Raw genomic sequence first — 22,983 nt, 5'->3', positions numbered from 1 at the left:
GGCACATAGAAATTGTCCCCAATTTTCCTTGTGGTAATTAATGCTCTTAAATGAGATTTAGAGAAATCAAGTGACTTGCCAAAGCAGCATAGAGGGACAGTGAGCAACATGGTGGGGCCAGGTGGAGGCCCCATCCTTTACTGTTGAGTCCCTCTAGCTGGGCGAACATAATCCTGAGCAAAATAGGGATACCCACAGCAACAGGGTAAACATGGACCATCTCCCAGAGGGCATCCATCTACATGCTATTCATGACTTTAAAACTCTGTTTTTGCATTAAAATTAAAAATGGCTTAATAGGGGTGCCTGGGTGGCTTAGTGGGTTAAAGCCTGCCTTCGGCTCAGATCATGATCCCGGGGTCTTGGGATCGAGCCCCGCATTGGGCTCTCTGCTCAGCAGGGAGCCTGCTACATACTCTCTGCATGTCTCTCTGCATCCTTGTGATCTCTCTCTGTCAAATAAATAAATAAAATCTTAAAAAAATGACTTAATAAAGAAGAAAATAGACCTTTCAGGTAAAAATGAAACTGCAAAGACATTTTGCCATTTATGAAATCCCAATTTTCTGATGGTGTCAGAGAAAATGTAGACGTGCGTGGGGATTTTTCAGTGCTGCCTTTCAGGTTACAATTCCAGGCTGTGAGGACACCTATTTTCTCTCTCCTGCTAGTGCAGCTATTTTGGTGCCAAAGCTTGCAAGTACTTTCAATAAAACTGCAATATTTCCAGCCCCCAAAGAAAAGTAAGTTGTAGAAGAAGAGGGCATGTGAGGTTGACCACTCCATCTGGGAAGACCAATGAATCACCAGAGGCTCCAGCCCAATCAATGCCTGCTGAGAAATTTGGCCATCAGACAATGCCCCGAGTGCTCCAGGGGGTAATGAACAAATGTGTACAGTGGTGAATAGATCGATTCCTAGATGAGCCCTATTAACATAGCTGTACAGCGTGAAACATAGTTATTATTTGGGACAGGACGGGGCACAAGCAGATAATGCTCACCCCAGTCATCTCCTTGATATGATAGAACTGGATAGTCTCCAAAGTGGGGTTCTCAACCGGGATGGAACTCAGCAGGACTACTCAGATGCTGGAGGCAAACATGGAAAGTTTTGTATTTATCTATTTTGACTTTCTTTTAACTTTTGTACGTTTTCTAAAATGTATACTATGTCAGTATAATGGAACATATGGCTTTACCAGAAAATACATGTATTGGGAATATATCTCAAATTCGCTTTAGGCATAGCTGCGTGATCAAAAATCTCTAGAGACCTATCTCTGGGATAACTTTCTGTGCTTTGATAGTATGTTAGTGGAGCCCCCGTCTTTTGTAGAGGACCAGTGGTTAAAGTCAACTGTTAGGCCCTGAACTGTGAGTCCTCATTTCTTACTTCATCAAAGAGAACTAAAATATGGCAAAGATGGGCATTGATAATTATCTATTTTGCACTCTTTATCTAATTGGCTTCTTGTGAATGGACGTTTCCACACTAGGCCCTTGGAAAAACCATCACTTGATCGATATGTTAATGTGACAGAGGCCCTGCCAACTGAAGAATATTATTGCATTTTCAATTGGAGTTACAGAGAAGCAAGAAAAGGAATCAAGTAAATTGGACAAAGAGATCTAGTTAATGCAAATAATATTTCTTTACCAGGAGCACTTAGTATTGGTTTTGGGCTTTCTATTTTAGGGGTTTTTTATTTGTTATTTTTTTTTTATTTTGTTTTGTTTTTCTCGGTAGGAATTACTCATTTTAACTAGTAAGATGATAATTACTTTCTTTCATGTAATACCTTATCATTTATAGAACATTTTTATGCTATTTCATCCCAACAAACACCCTGCTAAGTAAATAGGCTCAATTTGAAATTCCCACATGGTGAAATATACAGACTGAGTCTTAGAAAAATTAAGAACATTAAACAGAGGTCCTTAGAGCTCCTGACTGGGGTTTTTTCTGATGCATTGTACTGCAGAGAAAGAGCAGTGCAAAGTAGATGATTAGGAAAGTGCTCTCTGGTGAGACAAAAAATTAAGTACTTCCATTCTCTTCCCTCGAGCATCCGATCACCTACCTTTGCCATTTTGTTATTGTCTCCCTTTTGCTATAGAATGACAGCATTGTAATCTTAAAAAGTCCAGAACAGCCTTATAATTTTAATCCAACCCAAACATATCTAGCCACAGGAAATGTGGGAGGAAATACTACTCACTAAAATACAAGGGAAGATAAAACAAGAGACTATACAGAGGAGAGCATGGAGGGGGAAGGGTCTGGTTCAGTTAAAGAGTTTACTGGAAGGATGAAGGAGGGCACTTCCCACCTGCAGCAACAAGACTTCATCACAGCTGAAAGTAAGCCTCTGCCTGTTTCTTCTCTTCCACGTCTGTTAAACAGACAGGCACTGAATGCTTAGCCAGAAAGGGAACCTGGAAGGATACCCGAGAAATAGTCTTTGACCTTTAAGTGCTTAGTCTTGAGTTGAGGAGGTGAAACACAAAAAGTGAAGCTGGGAGAAAACCAACCAAGGCAAAGAATAGCAGAGAAAAGACCAAGACCATTAAATTTGGAGTTAACCTATATGGTTTCATTTTTTTAAAAAGATTTTATTTATTTGTGACAGGGAGGGAAAGAGAGAGCAGGGGTGGTGGGGAAAGGTAGAGGTAGAAGGAGGAGCAGGGAGTCCCCTCATGTGGGGCTTGATCTCAGGACCCTGAGATCATGACCTGAGCCAAAGGCAGATGCTTAACCAACTGAGCCACCCAGGGGCACCAGCTTGTATGGTTTCAAACAGTCCTAGCTTTGCTGTATGTGGATTGAGTAGTCAGCACTAAGTGTTTCTGCTTTCTGGGTCTGAGTATCTCGTTAGGTTCTAGGAACAACTGGAATTGGCATCTCCAGAATTTATTTCATTTCAAATTCTTATGACTTATTCCTTAATAAACCTAAATAATTTGTGCATGTGAAAATATTGAGGAAATGCAAGAGAGTATGTTTGCGTTCTAGAGAAGGTTTGCAAAATGCTGATGTGGCTCCTATGTCCCTTCCTGTGTCCATGGGGATGCCTCTCTTGGGGCATGGTTATATTTGCAGATAGGCTAGAATCAGTAAGGGTTTAATGAACCATGGGGGGGAAATTGTGCTGATCCCTGACTGAATTTTGACCAGTCTTTGGCAAAATAAGGACATTCAGAAATTACAAATATTATATTTAAGTTTTGATAATATTCTGAGATGATTGTCAGCCTACATTGGTATTATAATATTCTAATCTTTATAAAATGATGGTGAAATTAATAAACACACACCTACACATACACACACACACATATCACCATTCTTTACTAGAAAATTAAAAAGACATCTTCTTTCTCTTCCTTCCCCACCTGTGGATTACTGAGCCCTCTTTTCTTAGGATACTAAGAAGTCCCTTCTGAATTTTCTTTAGTGGCCTTTCCTTGACAGAGTAAAGGCCAGGCCCTTATCCTGGGGTATGAGTTTCCTGAAGCTGCTGGCCCAGAGTAGCACAGACCAGATGACTTAAAACAGCATGGAGGCCCGAAGTCTGCAAGCTGTCTGCAGGGCAGGACTCCTCCTTCCCGCTGCTGGTTGCTGGTAATGCTTGGCCAAGTTTGGCCTGTGCCAGGTCTCTGCTTGTGCTAGGTCTCTGCCTTCTGTGTGTGTGTGTGGGGGGGGGGCACTGCCATTTTCCCTCTGGGTCCAAGTTGCCTTCTTCTTAGGAGGACACTGGTCATTGGATTATGCCTCCTCCTCCAACCCAGTATGACCACATCCTAAGTTAATCACATCCGCAGAGATCGTCTTTCTAAATAAGTTCACATTCTGATGTTCAGAGTAGACATGAACTTGGGGGTACTCTCTTCAACTCAGTACCCCTCGCGTGGAAGGTTCTTCACAAGTTTGCGGTTCACAGTCTTAGGCTCCAACTACTTCATCCCATTCATCCTGTGTTTTGGGGGACTGTGGTTGTTTAGCTATGGATGCTGGATTCTGCCTCCAAATATGGTGCTCTCTGAATGCGGCAAAGACTGAGCTCTATATATTTCAGTAAAAGAATAGAAATGAAATTTAGGTTGTTCAGAGAGTTTGAAGAGAAACCTCTATCATGTTTTATTATATTAGTGGAACCAATTGGTGAATAAAAAGAAGGTAAAGGAGGGTGCCTTGGTGGCTCAGTGGGTTAAGCCGCTGCCTTCGGCTCAGGTCATGATCTCAGGGTCCTGGGATCGAGTCCTGCGTCGGGCTCTCTACTCAGCAGGGAGCCTGCTTCCTCCTCTCTCTCTCTCTCTGCCTTCCTCTCTGCCTACTTGTGATCTCTCTCTCTCTCTGTCAAATAAATAAATAAATCTTAAAAAAAAAAAAAGAAGGTAAAGGAGATGTTGTTTTTTTCTGGAAAGTAATAAAAAGAAAAATAAAGATACCCTGTTGTCCAATCAATCCTTTTTCCTAATAATTGAGTCTAAGGAGATAAGTTAGAGGAATAGGAAAGAATTTGTGTGCCACGATATTCTTTAGGGGATCATTTTCAACAGCAAAATAATTGAAAATAAATGAAATGGTCCATGGTAGGGAATCTGTAAATATATTGGGGTATATCCATTTCTGTACCCATTAGAATTTATGATGGCAGAATTTAAAAATATGTTAACAGCGGGAAAACACAATAAAATCTCAAATAAAAAACTGGAAATGAAGATGTACCATGTCATCCCAGTCATTTAAAGCAGTGGTTCTCAGTTGGGGGAGATTTTTGTCTTTAGGGCACATCTGTGCTGTCTGGAGACCCTTCTGATTATTATAGCTCAGAGAGAGGAGGACAGGGCTCTGGCATCTTGCGATTGGAGGTCAGAGATGCTGCTGAACTTTCTGTAATGCCTATGACCACTCCCCACAATAAAAACTTATCCAGCCCCAAATATGCCATGGGGGAGAATCCTTGATTTAAAGCATCATTGCTTCATCTTTCCATTTCTGTGTGTCATCTTTAAAGTAAAAATAATCATATGCACTTTGTAGGGCTACAGTGACAATTGTCGGATATTATAGGGAAAACACTAGGACAGAGACTGGAACACAGTTCCTCATTCAGGATGTGCTCGTTGTTCACTATTATCTGTCATGGTGCAAAGAAAGAGGAGATGTAGCAGATGTAGCAGAATATGACCTATAAGACTATAGGCCTTGTCAGTGCCTTCCAGCCAAAGATCTTCGGGAACATTTTGATAGTTGAACAAATTACAGCCACGGAGGACACAAGCCATGGAAGATCATGGGATAGCTTGGCATGAGAAAGGACCTATGATAGGGTTTGGGTTTCCGTTGAGTGACTTGTGGGAGGTTCTCAGGAAGCAAGGGGTTCATGCTAGATTGGGCACTGTCAGAAAGTGGGGATGGTTCTGTCACTGGGCATCTTAAATTGACCTTACCTCTAGGATGAGCGGACGAGGGTGAGTTGTAATCCGTAAAGAAGTAGCTGTCATCCGCTTGGACTGAGAGAGGGAGTGCTTGATTTTGTGCGGGAGGCGCAGTGACCTTGCAATAGTCTGTGCCCACACAAAGCTAAGAAGTGCCTGTTTTGTGTCATTTTGTCATGGTCTCAGTGTAATCGTATCTGAGGCTGGTATTCCGCAAGGTGGCTTATTTCCAGCAGGAGAGTAGCGTGGTAGGCTATGTGTGTCAGAGGCTGCTCTTGCTTTTGTTCTCAGTCCTTTTCATTTCCTTTTCACTTTTAACTATTTTTGAATCTTTCTACTTTAAACTTACATTACATTTGTAGTAAGAACAAATACATATTAATTTAAAAATAATAAAAGGCACGATCACAGTAAAATGAGGCAGGTCTACAGTATTGTAGAATGAAATCTCAGGCCCAAGGGCGCCTGGGTGGCTCAGTGGGTTAAAGCCTCTGCCTTCGGCTCAGGTCATGATCTCGGGGTCCTGGGATCGAGCCCCACATCCTGTTCTCTGCTTGACGGGGAGCCTGCTTCCCTTCCTCTCTCTCTGCCCGCCTCTCTGCCTACTTGTGATCTCTGTCAAATAAATAAATAAAATCTTTAAAAAAAAGAAAAGAAAGATCTGTAAAATAGGGAGAAGGAGACAATTATAATTTGCATTCTTCCCAATAATATTTCATGACCTGTGCTATGAAGGAGTTTGGGGGAAAAAAGTGTAGCTCTTTTTTGATACCCTCTTTAGGTGGTTCTCTTTATGTACTATAGAAGCTGTAGGAAAGGTTCTTTGTGGTAATGGCTTTTTAAATGGATTGCACGTGCAGAATTGACTCAGTTCTTCAAAGGTGGGTATCAAGTTTGGATGGCATTATGTATCAATCAGTTGGATCTTGATAGATAGAAAACAAAATGTGCTTTGTCTTTATTCTTTTAAAGAAGAGAGAAAAAAAAAACCAGATGGTGCACGTGAAAGGATATATGAATGTCTTCAGGGTCTCACATTCAATAACGAGCAAAGAAAAAAATTGGATTTTCCCTCTTTCACATTTTCCAGTAACATTCAGAGGAAGAAAATTAAATTAAGCATATTTATGCAACAACCCAAAGCAAGAATCTTCAAGGACATCTTTAAAATACACATGAATTCTCTTTATATTCTGAATTCTTTTGAAAGTGGGTTTGGGGAGGTCTATTGAATTTTGTGCTTTTAGTTACTTTGTAGTCCTTATTGGATTTTTAAATGTTAAGAATAGTGTTTTCCCATTATAGTTATTTCCAGTGATCCAAAGGTCAAAAAGGAAATGGTAAAACCGTTTGTCTAATTTTAATCCCCAGAGTCATTCCAGATCTAATCTAATTGTAATTTGTGGGAGGTTTTGTTGACTTGTTTCTAGCTTTAATTGGTGTGAATACATTTACTTCCATACTTGAAATATTGGTCTTCAGTATGATGTGCGAAGATTATGCTACACGAGGCCAAGGTCATGGCTGTGTTTTCTCCCTCTGCATCATCCTGGGTCCTGAGCTCCATATGTAATTGCTCAGCAGTTTGAATGAGAGGACTCCTCCAGTGGAACCCCAGGGATTTTTTATATCAGTGAATCCTTTTGTGTGAATCCAGTGATTCAGAAAAGAAATATTTTGTATTCCTTATCCTTTCGTAGAGACTTTGCAACTTAAGCTCATCTTCTCTTCCAATTTATTTTTAGTTTTTTACCTTCTGTCACTGATCTCTTTCACTCACTCATCACATTTGGTCTCAATTTTCTTTTTAAAGATTTTATTTATTTATTAGTCAGAGAGAGAGAGAGAGCGAGCACAGGCAGAGAGGCAGGCAGAGGCAGAGGGTGAAGCAGGCTCCCTGCCGAGCAAGGAGCCCGATGTGGGACTCGATCCCAGGACCCTGGGATCATGACCCGAGCTGAAGGCAGAGGCTTAACCCACTGAGCCACCCAGGCGTCCCTGGTCTCAATTTTTAAGTAGCTCAGATCTTGAGATAGTTTCCCTCCCGCATTTCTTATCCTCCAACCAGTTCCGTTGGAGGATAGTTCCGTAAGTGATTTTTCTAAAACATGAATCTGGATCCTTACGGTCTCCAAAACTTCAGATGACTCTCATTGCTTCGAAGATGTGGTCTTCAGTTTCTAGCACAGACTTGAAAGCTCTTCTGTATTTACTCTCAACCTCTTTCCCTGGTTTTATGCACCCTCCCTTACTCTTCCACAATCTTTGCCCTGATAATCATTCATTCAGCCAGTCGTTTTTCTGTGTGCCTGTTGTGCTGTCTGACTGTGTCCTTTCCATCCCCTTCCCACATTCACTGTATACTTGTCTTCACTTATTTTGTTCTCTTTTCAGCATGTCATTCTCATTGTTTTCCATCAGGAAAAATCTACGTGCCCCCCCCCTTTTATTTATTTATTTATTTATTTATTTATTTGAGAGAGAATGAGTGAGAGAGAACATGAGAGAGGAGAAGGTCAGAGGGAGAAGCAGACTCCCCAAGGAGCTGGGAGCCCGATGCGGGACTCCATCCTGGAAGTCCAGGATCATGACCTGAGCCGAAGGCAGCTGCTCAACCAACTGAGCCACTCAGGTGCCCAATCTACGTGCCCTTTAAAGCCTAAAGGTTTCCAGGGTGCTGGCTGTTAAGTGTCTGCCTTCTGCTCAGGTCATGATCTCAGGGTCCTGGGATCGAGCCCCTCACCTGGGCTCCCTGCTCCCTGCTTCTCTCTTTCCCTCTGCTGCTTCCCTCTGCTTGTGCTCTCTCTCTCAAATAAATAAATAAAATATTTTTTAAAAAGCCCAAAGGCCCTCTCTAGGCAAAACTTCCAGGGTTCTCCAGACTGACCTCTTTGTTCTGTTTTCTTTGTGCTGATAGTATTTTGCTCTCCCTCTGTTTTGAAGGTCTGGGATACATACATCTTCCCCATGTCCTTGGCATTCCCCTGCCTTTCTTGCCAATGAAAACTTCTCGAATGTAAGAGATTCTTTCATCTGTTTGTCTGCATATTTCTCACACCACATAGCATGTGCCAGGTCCCTTGGAAACCCCTCTGTGCGACTTGAGGAGACTTTTGCACAGGAACATGATCACACATTGTTCTGAGTCCACGCAGTGTGGTTACAGAGGTGCGGGACATGGTGAAGATCTGAGATAAGGAAGTTGAACAAGTTCAGGAGCTGAGGCAAGAAGACTTTGCTAATCGGTCGGGCATACTGTAGAGGCAAACTGGGTTTCTTTTGTCTGGATGATAGAAAGAGGGCAAGAGAGAATATTAGCAAAACACACACTAGGTTCTGTGATATTATTGGAGCGCTGTGGTCAATGTAAAGTGCCTTTTGAATATTGGTCCCCATGGGTCATTGTGCCCCACCTTCGAAGCGTGGGTTAGAAGCAGGTGTGGGGGCATTTATGGATGGCTAGAAGGAGTGTGGTTTCACTCTGGCTCATAGGCTTTTCATAATGAACAAGTTTTGTTCTACATGTATTCTGATGGCCTGAAAATAACACTAGCAAAATATCATTAATTAGGACATAGGAAGATATGACCCAAAGGGTCCCTTCTAATTCAGAAATTCTGCAATCTGATACCACTGAGAGTTATTGAAAATGTTAGGGTTAAGAAAACTCTTGCCCTTATTACTTGGGATGATTTTGAGGGGAAAGGTCACGTTTGAATGAAAACCAGCATAATAAACATAATCCCTGACATTGCATCAGGTTTTATGTTAAGCTTCATATATCTTGTTTTAGAATTAATGGATCTAGGATTACCTGTTTTTGTGTTCCTGCTTCCTTCTTAATAATGATGTCAAAGTACTCTGATTTTCCGATGGTTAGAATAGTTTAATATTTGCAAATGGTTGTGTGTGCATGTGTGTGTGTGTGTGCATGTGTGTGTGTGCGCACGCACGTGCACGTGCTGCTGGAGAAGGTTACTAAACTGAATAATCATGTGACATTTGAAAAAAAAGTCATATGAAAGGTAAAATTACTAAGCACCAAGCTAAAGCTCTTCTCATTCTTTTTAGTTTTCTTGAAGTTTTTAAAGATTTTATTTATTTATTTTATTTTATTTTATTTTATTTTTGAGAGAGAGAGAGGAAGAGAGAAAGGCAGAGGAAGAGGGAGAGAATCCCAAGTGGGCTTGATGCAGGGCTTGATGTCAAGACCCTGAGATCATGACCTGAGCCAAAACCAAGAGTCAGATGCTTAACTGACTGAGCCACCCAGGCATCCCAGTTTTCTTGAGGCTTTTAAAATCAAAAGGTCTTGGGGCACCTGGGTGGCTAAGTTGGTTAAGCAACTGCCTTTGGCTCAGGTCATGATACTGGAGTCCCCAGATTGAGTCCCACATCGGGCTCTCTGCTCAGCAGGGAGTCTGCTTCTCCCTCTGACCCCTCCCCTCTCGTTCTCTCTCTGTCTCTCTCAAATATATAAATTTTTAAAAAAATCTTTAAAATCAAAAGGGCTTTTTGGTTATTTTTAGTGGATAAAATGTAGTATGTGCTTCTATATTTTGAGTTGCATGGGGGTTATAAGAAACTAGAAAGAATTAGGAACCATTCCAATAACCATTTTGTTCAGAATTGCTTCAACACCTCAATGGATTATTTTTTCTATTTATATTTTGTTATAAACACTTGTCTGTGAATATATTTCAATGTAAACACATTCAGTTATACCTGCACCGAAATATTCCAAGTTCTTTGTAGTTATCTTCCTTTAATGTCATTTATATAATTACTTCTATATGAGGCATAAAAGTTGTGGGGTTTTTGCTTTTTCATTGCTTAGGAGCTCTAAAGAAATAAGCAAGACTATCCAGTTGTGTCGAGCAGGTGTTTCTGGTATCCCACTAAATAATACATTTTCTTTATTATCATAAATAAGTATTATTAGCGTTTTGGCACTGAGTAAATTTCTGGTTAATATTAAGTCTGGAAATAGGTTAGCTATTCTTAGCATTTCATTTGGCAATATGGTATCTAGCTTTAAAAACCCTAAAGCCTGGGTTCAGATTTGCTTTGAAATCACTTGCTGTCTATCATTATGCAGTTTGCTTCCTTTCCATGTTGACTCAAAAATGACATAGGCTTTGTTAGCCTATCGTGGACTTCCATGATGCTATTCCATTTTATTGTAGTATTTTCCACATGTTGATTCATATACTTAATAGAGTAATTACTTCCTGACTATAGATTTTCTCTAGAATATACATTTCTTAAAGGAATGAATAGATTTTTCTGGAACTTGAACACACTAGGTAGCAAGCTTGACTCCAGACATTATCTGTGCCTTTGCTTATCAGATTGTTGTTATCCAAAGTAATTTCCTATGCATATTGTTATATCACAAGGAAAAATCATGAGAAATGTGTTTAGGTTAGCTTTATATTCTGTATGTGACTGAATTTCATCTATTATTTTGACTTGTTTTGGTTCAAAGATGATTTGACAACTCCCCTCCACAATAGCTGGTTCTAGGAGCTATTTTTCTAGAAAAAAATCAGCAAAGTAGAAGTGTCCAGTAGATATCTCACACTGGACCTCCATCAGATTAAAATGTTTCATCTCCGGGGTGGGGCATTTCACTGATATCCAACATGTTTCTAATTTTCTTGATTTAAATGTCAGGGGCATTTGGCTTATCTCCTTGTATTTAATGAACGATGAAACAAACATGTTATCAGATGGACCTACAATACTTGGAAAGAGTAGTTTTATCTACAAACCCTTGACTCACTTGACTCACACACAAGAAGATGGAGACGTTCAAGGTGACCACTAGTGAGGCTGGATTCATTATTCAGTCTTTGCCTTTTCCTGTCATCCATCGTATTCTCTAGCTCACCATAGAATCTCAGGACAAGAAAGACCTTTCAGGTCCCCTCTTCCTACTTCTACATTCTCTTTTAACAAGTAAGGAAACAACTCAGGTAGGGTTAGTGAGTTTGCTGAGGGCAAACTACTGTTAGAGAGGAGACCACAGTTGGAAGTTCCCATTATCATCTGGCTTCTGCCTGTCAATCTGACATAAGTTTCTACTCATTTATCCTCTCTCACTTCGTGGTAGACATTAAAGCTTTCTTGTGTCTTGCACACCTTAGGCTCATGCCTGCCTCAAGGTTGAAAGCTCTTGGTTTGTGTCTGTCTCAGATGTACTGTGTGAGATGTTTGCCTGGCTTCTCATCGTTTTGCCACATAGTCATACCACTTCTGTTCCACTCTGTTTCCTTAGCCTTTAGTCTCCTGCTTTGTCCTATTAATTAGATCCTATAAGGTTGTTTTATTTCTTATTTACTTATTATTGCTTGCCTCCACCATTGGATTGTGATTTTATAGGTATGGAGACTCTTGTTTTCCTTTTACCCCTCGTGTGTAGAACAGAATCCAGCAAAACATAAGTGTCCAGTCAATAATTAATAAATGAGTGAATGAGTGAATGAATGAACCCATTCTTTTAGTCCAGTGCAGAGGGGGCAAGTGCCTGAGCCTTGGCTTAAGATGGGACTGGTAACTTAGCCATTTCTATGAGTGTACCCTTGGTTAGGCAATTAACCAGTCCAAGCTGCAACCTTCTCAACTGAAAAATGGACATAAAATTAGTATCTTCCTTGAAGGTTTTGTGAAGGCTTTGTGATGTTTATAAAGCATTTTCCAGAAGCCTGTGACATAATAGGTGTCTCATTAAGCTTTAATCACGAATAATATTCTATAAGTTATTATTTATAACTTATAAATAATAACTTTATAATTATAAATATAATATAACTTATAACTTATAAATATAATAAACTATTAATATAATATTTAATAAATATATCTATATAAATATGAGTTATAATTAAGTTATAATATAACTGATAAATAATTTTATAATTCTGTTACTCTATAAGTCATCATCAGGTTACCTCCAGAAGAGATTGTATATTTTAAAGCTCATTATGAGCTGACATCAGCAAAATGGCAGAAAAAGGAGTTTTCTCTTGTCTTCCTCCTCAGAGTGCACCGATTTGGACAGTCACCCGAGGACGACAACAACTTTGGAGAAAAGTCAAAGTACTCAGTAGAGCAGTTCCAGAGCACTACTAGAACTAAAACAGTCCCAGATTGAACACATTGAAGAGGTATGAGGAACTGTTTTACTTTACCTCTGTCACTTCTCCCTTGAGGTGGCACAGATCATTGCCAAGAGAGACCTTCTTGGCCCACAACTTTCCCCTGGGCAAAACTTAATGAGTGCCTGGCTTCCCCAGCTGTGTGAGATGCTGCCAATGAGGCTTATTTTGGTTTTGCCTCATGCAGAACGCTGTGATGTGCTGTGCAACTGGGAGGTGGTGGTGGGGTGCTGGGAGAACAGTTATCAGGGCTCTGGGGGAGCATTAGAGGGACACAGGGCCTACGAACCAGTTTGCAGACTCCATCAGGAAGCCCATCTGTGAGCCTCTGGGGATACCTCATCTGGAGATCACCTCAGTGGCCACAGAGGCTCTTCATGCCTCACCTTATGATGATTTTCTACCCTTGACCTTGTGTGGGCCCCCAAGGGTGGTAGGTGCCAGCCTCTGCAGATGACTGGTCAGTATGCACAGAAAGATCCCCCTGCTTTGTAGGCTTGGGTGAAAACACTCACTTGAGGGTTCAGCATCGTCCTAAGGAAAGCAAATAAGAAGCTGTCATCACCTAGCCTGTCTCTGCAGGATAGGGAGAGATGGCACAGAATCTTAAGAATTCCCACCTAAGAGGGAACAAGAAGTATGGAAAACACATATCCATAAAAGGAGTCCAAAGAAGTCCTGAACAGGGCTGACAGAAGGTATTTCTCTCCTGAAGCCTACATTAAGAAAAAAGAGAATTCCCAAATAAACAGCCTGACTTTATGCCTTGAGGAACTAGAGAAAGAACAAACTAAGCCCCAAGTTAGCAGAAGGAAGGCGATAATAAAGATCACAATAGAGATAAATGAAATGGAGCATAGGAAAACAGTAGAAAAGATGAGTGAAAGTAGGAGTTGGTTTTTTGAAAAGATAAACAATATTGACAAAACTTTAACCAATCTTATTAAGAAAAATAAAGAGCAGATAAATAAAATGATAAACAAATGAGAAGATATTAGAGCTGATTCTATAAAAATGACAGATCTTAAGAAACTACTGTGAACAATTATATACTAACAGATTGGATAACTAGAAGAAACAGATAAATTCCTGGAGTCATATAACCTAATAAGACTGAATCATGCAAAAATAGAAAATCTGGACAGACCAATAATGAGGAAGAGCTTGAGCATATAATACAAAATCTCCCAACGCAGAAGAGCCCAAGACCAGATGATATCACTGGTGAATTTTACCAATTAAAGAAGAATTAATTCTAACCCTTCTCAAACTCTTTCAAAAACCTGAAGAGGAGAGAACACTCCCAGATTCATTTTATGAGGCCAGCATTACCCTGATACCAAAGCCAGGTAAAGACACTATAAGAAAAGAAAACTGTGAGTCAGCATTCCTGGTGAATATGGATGCCAAAATTCTTGACAAAATACTAGTAAATTGGATTACACAATGAATGTAAATGATCATACACCATCATAAAATAGGACTTACCCTCAGTGATGGTTCAACATCCACAAATCAATGAATGTGATACACCATGGTAATGGAATGAAACATGAAAACTATATGGCCACCCCAACAGAAGCAGAAAAAGTATTTTAAAATATTCAGTACTTTTTCATGACAAAAACTCAACAAATAATAAAGGCCGTATATGACAAGTCTACAGCTAACATCGGCCTCAAAAGTGAAAGGTTGAAAGCAGAACAGGAAGAAGGCAAGGATGCCTATCACCACTCCTTTCACCATATAGTGGAAATCCTAGTAGAGGTGGAAATTCAGTAAAAATGCAGGATATAAAATCACTGTACACAAATCAGTTGCATTTTTACCCACTAACAATGAATTATTAAAAAAAGAAATAAAGGAAACTATCCCATTTATATCAAATAGCATCAAAAACTAATAAAAACAAAACCAATAAACAAAACCAGAAAAAACTTAACCAAGGAGGTAAAAGATCCATACACTAAAATCTGTTAAGGAAGAAGTTGGAAAAGACACAGATAAATGGAAAGATATCCTGTGTTCATAGATTGGATAATTAATCCTGTTTAAATGGACATAATTCCCACACTATCTGTGTGGGATAGATCCATTGCAATCCCTATCAAAATTCTAATGGCATTTTTTTTTCACAGAAATAAAACAGTCCTAAAATTTATATTTCATAGCCGGGGAATCTTGAGAAAGAAAAAGAAAGCTAGGGGCATCACACTTCCTGATATCAAACTACTGCAAAGCTGTAGTCATCAAAAACATTATGATACTGGCATGAAAGTGAACACATAGACCAGTGGAACAGAATTAAGAGCCCAGAAAGAAACCCATGTATATATGACCAACTGATTTTTAACAAGCAGCCATCAGTATTTAATGGAGAAAAGACAGTCTCTTCAATAAATAATGTTGAGAAAGTTGGACATTCATTTGTGAAAGGATAAAATTGGGCCCCTATCTTATACCATTCATAAAACATAACTAGAAATGGAATAAAGACTTCAGTGTAAGACTGGAAACCATAAAACTCCTAGACGTAAACATAGGGAAAAAGCTCCTTGACATTGAAATAGGCAATGATTTTTTAAATATGACACCAAAATCAAGCAACAAATGTAAAAATAAACAAATAGGACTATGTCAACTTAAAAAGCTTCTGCAGAGCAAAAGAAACTATCAACAAAGTAAAGAGGTACCTTACAGGATGGAAGAAAATGTTTTTAAGCCATATATCTGATAAGGGGGTAGTATCCAAAATATATTAAAGAGCTCATATAACTCAATAGCAGAAAAACAATCAGATTAAGAAAATGAGTAAAGGACGTGAATGGACTACAAGTAGCCAACAGCTCCATGAACAGCATGAAAAGACGTGCAACATCGCTAATCATCAGGAAAATGCAAATCAAAACCAAAATGAAAAAAAATGCCTCATGCTTGTTCAAATAACTGTCATCAAAAAGACAAGAGATAATGAGTGCTGGTGAAGATGTGGAGAATAGGGAAGCCTATTGTGCTGTTGGTAGGAATGTAAATTGGTTTAACTGTTATGTCAAACAGTATGGAGGTTGGTCAAAACTTAAAAATAGAACTGTCATATGGTCCAGCAGTTCCCTCTTTTGGTTATATATTCAAAGGGAATAAAATCACTCTATCAAACAGGTATTTACCTCCCCCCCACTCATGGTTCACATGATACACACATGCACACACATATGTACATGCTCAGTGGAATATTATACAGCTGTAAACAAGCAATGAGATTCTGCCATTTGCAACAATGTGGATGAAACTTGAAAACATTATGCTAATAAGTAAAGTACATCATATGGAGAAAGACAAATACTGTATGATCTCACATGTGGAATCCAAAAAAGCTGAACTCACAGAAACAGAGAAGAGACTGGTGGTTGCCAGTAGCTGGGGGTAGAGGAATTGGAGAGATAATGGTTAAGGGTACAAACTTGGTGTTAAAAGATAAGTTTTGGACACACTCATGTACAACATTAACTATAGTTAATGGTACTGTGTACTTCAGAGTTGCTAAGAGGGAAGATCTAGATGTTTCATCCCACACACCCACACAAAGAAGAATTTGTGGGTTAAAGCAACAGAATCTGATGCTATCTATGTGAATGATTCACAGAATTAAGGAAAAGCTAAGAACCAAGTTCAGAAAAGAATGGGAATTTGAATGAAACTATGATCTAGGTACCTGGAACTTGAGGGAATACTATCTCCTGTTGTGTTGTTGTTTTTCTAGGACATGGGTCAAGATTCAGATTCCAGGGAGAGTGACTCAGATCGATGAAGTTTTGTTAGGAGTAGTTAGGGATCCTGCTGCATACTTGCCATCAGTCTGTGTCAGAGAGGACTGGGCATTCCCAGACCAAATCATCAACTCCTATTGGAGAATGTTGGCAAGTTCAGAGCCTCAGGAAGACAGCAGCCACCTTGGTCAAAAGTCTTGGACATCTGCATATTTGGAAAGCAGTTGAAGGTTTCTTTTCCTTGGTGAGCAGCAAGCCATGAAAATGGCTGGGCTGATTTGTCAGCAAGCTCACATCCCCAGAGCTGTGTTGGCGAGAAACCTCTTTAACGATTGTGTGTGTGTGTGTGTGTGTGTGTGTGTGTGTAGCACTGAACTACGCAGGACAAGCATTGCCTCAAATCAATACCAAAGCCCATTTAATATCCAGCTAGGTGACAAACTGAATAACTCATGAAAAAGTTGTCAAATGTGTGTTCCCACCTTGGTATAGCTTTAGAGAATTAAGCAATAGGTTTTTTTCTGTATCTTTCCTTTTCAAAAAATTGACTGTCAGTTGTTTCGCAAAAGGGGAGCTCTTGGTAATTGGATTGTTTTGCAGTTAATATTTATCGAGCATTGTAGCAGAAATTTGTCATTATTTTTGACTGTTCAGCATCTGAACCTTATTCCCATGTTTGGAAAACTCACTTGATGATTCCAGGTCAGAGTGACAACCTTTCTTCCATTGGAGAAGCTGAAACTGTTGGCTGCTTGCTTTCTCCATACCCTTATAACGGGGTGGGTATTTGACCTCGCGTCTGTCCATTGGCTGTGCCAGCCGCAGACCTGGACTATGAGCTCGTGACGTGTTGAATCTGGGGCACAGGGACTGCTGTGGGGGCAGGGTTCCTGTTGTGTTAACCCCATTCCTGGAGCAATGGCATCAACACCACTGTTCACTGCTGCTCTGTCCCTAATCGTGAGACAGTCTTGTGGCTCAAGCTCCCTTGTCTAGTGCTGGGAGATGATAGCATCATTCATTTACTTACGGATTCCTTTATTTCTTAATTCATTTATTCAAAATATATTTGTTGAAAGGACAGTTCTTGCCAGGCACTGTGCTCGGGGCTGGGCCCCTCTGGTTAACAAGGTGAAGGTTACTGTCCTCATGGAACTTCACTTTTGCAGGGAGAGACAGGTGAAACAATTAAACAGACCAGATCAAATGACCCAGCAGGTGGGTGCCGTGGAAGTACCTGAAAAGGATAGTGGGATAGCAAGCAATGTGTGTGGACTCAGGGACAGGCTTTCTGGGAAGTTGTGTGTGACCTGGACCTTTAGAGACAGTCAGGAAAAGATTCAGGTGAAGAACTTTACAGGCATGGGAACAGCAAGTACAAACCACCTGACCGTGAAGGCGAGAGAGTGGGCCAGTGTGTCCAGCCCCTTGCCCAAGGTCACCCATCTCAGAAAGTGCTGGAGCCCAGGTTTGAATCCAGATAATCTCCTACAAAGGTTTGTTTTCTCAAAAACTGTAATTTGGAAACTAGAGAAACAGAACCAGGGAAGCTAAGAGGTTAAACTGCTTAACACTAAAAAGGGCAGGGGGGTACATGGTGGAGAAAAGCGTGATCTGTGACAGAAGAGGAGGGGGAAAGGAAAAACCCAGAAAGGGATGAGTTTTGGAGAAAGGTCTTTCAGGAGTCTGGAGCCCATGAAAAGAGATATTTGGGGATGAGCAGACGGAGGGAAGATGAATGTGCAGGGCAGATCGGCTTTGACAAGAAAGATGCAGTCTCGGCTCTCATGGAGTTGACAATGTAGTGGGAAGATGGACATTGAATTAACAAGTAATCAGCACTTGCCTAATTATGAGTAGAATGCGAACACCATGCAAGATATTATTCAACTATACTGTAAGGGGGCTGGACCTTGTCTAGGAGTGGAGGTGATCAGGGAAGGATTTTCTGAGGAAGTGACATTTAACTGCTCAGAATATAGAAAAGGGATGAGAAGATTGCAAGCTGAGGTACAGAAGATTAATGACTTACCCTTGGCCCCATAGCTCGTTAACGGCTAAGTCAGGGTTGGAACTCAGCCTTCCTGTACTCCGGGTCTAGAGTGATGGAAACTATCTCTACTCTCACAGTGACACACACACACACACACACACACACAGACACACACATCTGCATGTATGGACACCCAAGGGCTGCATTCTCTCTTGCCTCCTTGGCCTGGGGGGTGCTTCCTACAGGGGAAGCAATGATTGCTAATGACATTCTTGGTGCCTAGGATACTTAGATCACTTTATCAATCAAATGTGGCATTTGGTGGCAGTCCTGCCACCTGTCTCTTTTCATCAGTGTCAGAGACTCATTCACTGCAGGCCACAGGTGCCAGCTGTCAGCCTGAAATAAAGCGGGGTCTGCCCCAGGATAAGTGTGCCTAGGGAATCGCGTCAGATTGAATTTCTCATCTGACAGCCCTTTCTGAGTGTGGAACTCAAAAAGGAAAAATAAACAAATTATGGATGAATAAACAAACATGTGGTTGTTGATGAAGCATCAGGCTGGCTGTTACTGGGGGTTCATTAATCACTGTGCCTTTTTCTCTCCTCTCTTGGTCCTGATATCACGTATGGTCTATCGAAATATACATGAGTTTAATAGGCATTAGCGTAATTGGGCAACTAACCAAAGTGCTATTACTCTGGCAATGATTTTTCTCATAAGGCAGTAACTGTTTCCTATAGGGGCTGTTTTGATTTGAGAGTTGGAGAAAGTAGGGGAAGGAAATGGAACAGTTTTGTTCCCGTAAAGCTGGGTACTCTGTTAGGCGTATCATATATCCACATACTATCTCTAATCCTACTCGGATACTGGTGAGAAGTAGACATCATTATTCCCATTTCACAGATGAGACAAGTGCGCCCCTAAGAGTTTAAATTGTTTGTCTAATAATTCCAACTAATAATTGTCAGAACTGGATTTAAACATGAAATCCAGGACACCTGGTTTGCTCAGTTGGTTAAGTGTCTGTCTTCTGCTCAGGTCATGATCCCAGGATCCTGGGATCGAGTCCTGCATCAGGCTCCTTGCTCGGTGGGGAGCCTGCATCTCCCTCTGCCTGCTTCTCCCCCTGCTTGTGCTCTCTCTCTTCTCTGTGACAAGTAAATAAATAAAATAAAACCAAACCAAAACAAAACAAAACGAAACAAACCATGAAATCCCATTACTGTCTCCCCTTTATCATTATATCTCCTGGTTCTCGTCATCACTTTTATACTTCGTGTCGCCGTCATCACCCAGCCGAGGCTGCAATGTTTGAGTTTCAGACAATGTCAGCGTCATATCACATTTAGCAGAGACGAAAATATCTCATGCCCCAAAACCAAAAAGAATTTAAAAGCAGCTTAAATCTTTATCTTGGTCTTGAAGCATTCGTAAGAAGGAAAACAGAGCATGTGGCATAGTAATGTGTCTAAGAGATACATTCCACCCATCTTCCCCAAATCTGCTCATCCCCGAAGTTCTCATGTGAGTGCTCTAGCCCCCCAACCCAGGATCTCACTCCAAAAATTCATCCCATTCAGGGCCTTCCTTTTTCCCTCCTCCTGCAGATGCAGGTTTTTCTCCATCAGGGAGTTCCTTGCTTCTTTCAGTGCAAATTATTTTAACCTTTTTACTTTTCCCAGCTCTATTTCTTTTCTTCCCTAAGTATGGTTTGCTGAGAAAACAGATCTTGGTAACACGTTCCCTGGATTCAAGCCTTGGTCCAGCCCTTTTTAGCTGTGTAATCTTGGGCGAGATACTTGACCAGTCTGAGTCTCAGTTTCCTCTTTGGCAAAGAACAGATAATAATACCAGTGTCATGGGACTGATTTGAGGAATAATAAACGTGTAAAGTGCTTACAACAGTACCAGATACAACCAACCCCTAGGAAATTACTAGTGTTGGAAAATTAGCTACCATTCCTACTGCTTTTATCTTGATCAATTCATTAGGAGCCAGTTCAGGAACCTAGTAGCAGGCATATTTTCCTCACAAGGTGAAAGGTGGAGAAACTCTGAATAGTCTCATGGAATTTAGGGTGGGGTGCTCCTAACATACTTACACTACCATGATAATCATACATTTCCATAAATAATCACTGATATTATTTAAATCAACAAAGTTATATTAGCATTAGTAGTTATTCATGATTTAAAAGCCAATAATATCAGTATCATACCAAGGTTTTTCTGAGTGGCGCGATATTCATGGTCTCACACATTACCTCCCATTACCTACATCATTTTTTAAAAATTTTTAAAAAGATTTTAATTATTTGTTTGTTTATTTATTTATTTATTTTAGAGAGAGAAGGGGAGGGAGAGTGAAGGAGCGGGGAGGGGCAGAGGAAAGTGAGAGGGAGAAAGAATCTGAAGCAGACTTTGCACTGAGCGGGGAGCTTGACGTGGGGCTCTGTCTCAGGGCGGCCAGATTGCAACCTGAGCCGAAACCAAGAGTCAGATGCTTAACCAACTGAGCCACCCAGGGGCCCCATCTTCTTGAATTCATGCAATAACTCTTTCGGGTAGATCTCATTACTGTCCCTATTTGGCTGATGGGGAAAAAGTCAGGCTGTAAAGAGATAAGAAGTAAGACAGTGTTTTTAAATCTTTTTCATGTCGTGGCACACTTAGAAAATGAAAATATATTGGGCTAAACTGGTGGAAATAAGTGGCCCTAAGAGCTGAGAGTCACTTATAATCCATTATCAGCGTGATGGCTAGAATGCCATGTTCTAAGGGAAAAGCAGGGTAGCGACTCAAGTCTATCAGACCTCAGAGTCCTTGGCAGATGGAGTAGCTCCCATTGGATCAACCCTTCCGCAGATTATTACAAATCACGGATAGTGCATATGCAGTATGTATGTATATATGTATGTATAAACTACATGAACACAATGGAGAGTGACCTAAGGAAGATAGAAACTGGCAGGGAGTTCATACTTGCAAGAAGGGCATGGCACTGAGGTAGTTTCCTGTTTTTATGATTTTACTTAGTGTTTTTACTGCTGTGTGAGCTAAAACCTGCAATCTTATTGGTATGAGGAATTGAAAGAGAGATTTGGGGGCCACTTAAGAAGCTGGAAAGTGGAGGAGAAAATCTAGAAAGGAGAGCACCATAAGGGGAAGCCTTGTGATCTCTGCCCAAATCACTGGGTGACCCCTGAGTCATGTAAGTGCGAAAGCCAAAAAATCCAACAAGTTTCAGCGGATGCCATAGTAGAGGCAGGATTTGGCGTTTAAGTCAAGCTGCATGTCTGCTTAAATAAGCAAATGGAAACAACAGCAAACACACCTATTCAGAGGAACATAATAGAACCAGGCACATATAATTGTGGACAATATCCAGGATACAATCCAAAATTACTAGATATAGACATGTGAGAAAATAGGAAAATGTGGACATACTCAAGGCAGTGAACAGAGATAACCCCAAGGTGACCCAGATGTTAGAACTGGCAGACAAGGATTTTAAAGCAAGTATTCTACTTATGTTCAGGAGTATGGAGTGAAATGTGCTCGTAGTGAACAAAGTCCGTGCTGTCCATCATCTTGCTATGCTGCCTCCCAGATTTTTCTCAGTATACTCTTTTCCACATAACAGGTTTGAAAAATAAAGGATAGAGAAGTACCTTGCCCAAATTCTTCACGGAGTTCAGAGTTGACACAAAGCCGAGGTATTACAATTATCCTCTCAGTAGAATTTTCTCTTGAAGTGAAGAGCTCACATGCTATAGTTGATCTGCCTTGATTTGACTCACTTCCTAGCTATATAACCTTGATAAGTCATTTAATTCATCTAAGCCTCATTTTCCTTAAATAGTTGCTGTGAGAATTATTCATCCTATTACAAATAAAATGCTTAATGAAGTGCTTGACACATAGTACGTGCCTAATAACATTTTAGTTATCATCGCCATCATCATTATCATTGCACACCGACTCCTATATGGATTCCTGCCTTACTGGTGTAATTACCCCATCAAGCAGTCAAAAGGGAAAAATTTTGTCAGGAATATCTGCTCCTGGATTGCTTCCTGTATTTATTCAACATTTAATAAGCACTTACTTCGTACAAGAAGATGTGCTTGATATAGAGGAAATATAGCCCCATGTAAGACATTGTCCTTGCTCTCAATAAACTGTAACAAGTTATTTTGAACATTACATAGTTTGTGTAGAGGGAGAACCAAGAAACCCTAGAACTGCATTTTTTTTTTCTGATTTTTAATATCTGGCATAGATGAGCTGATGAAGATTTCAAGAGTGCGTGAATCCCCTTGATGACAGTAATGAGAAGGTAGTTTTCTGGTCCCTGTTAGTGCTCCTTTATTTGGGGGCCACTGGATCCCACAGAAAGTTGAAGCAGGTTATGGAATTCTCCCTGGAAAAATGTAAATGCCCACACAGTTTTAGAACCTACTATGAGGGGCTCGCTGACCCCGGAAATCTATTCACAGACTCTTTGTTGCCGAGATCTTGATTTCTATGATGTGAAACTGGCTACCTCAAGGCAGCGCATTTTACCGTTGAACAGCTCAAAGGTAGGAAAGACCTCTTCTTCACGGAGATTCGCG

At 40.5% G+C, this 22,983-nt stretch overlaps 1 protein-coding gene across 3 annotated transcripts in view; it reads left to right on the top strand.

The window, feature by feature from the left end:
* Positions 1–22,983, top strand: part of SGCD (sarcoglycan delta) — a 1,012,166-nt gene that overhangs the window by 198,609 nt on the left and 790,574 nt on the right. For 2 of the 3 annotated variants that reach the window (XM_044230712.1, XM_044230687.1), the window contains exon 1: positions 12,575–12,613. The exons of the other annotated variant lie outside the window; for it this stretch is intronic. The gene's annotated coding sequence lies outside the window, so the exon portion shown is untranslated. Of the gene's footprint in view, positions 1–12,574; positions 12,614–22,983 lie in introns of those variants that run through there. 3 annotated transcript variants of the gene reach the window in all.

The sequence above is a fragment of the Neovison vison genome, chromosome 1 (genome assembly GCF_020171115.1).
Source record: "Neovison vison isolate M4711 chromosome 1, ASM_NN_V1, whole genome shotgun sequence".
NCBI classification, from domain to species: domain Eukaryota; kingdom Metazoa; phylum Chordata; class Mammalia; order Carnivora; family Mustelidae; genus Neogale; species Neogale vison.
The sequence above is the reverse complement of the archived record's forward strand: the minus strand, read 5'-3'. Positions and strand labels throughout refer to the sequence as shown.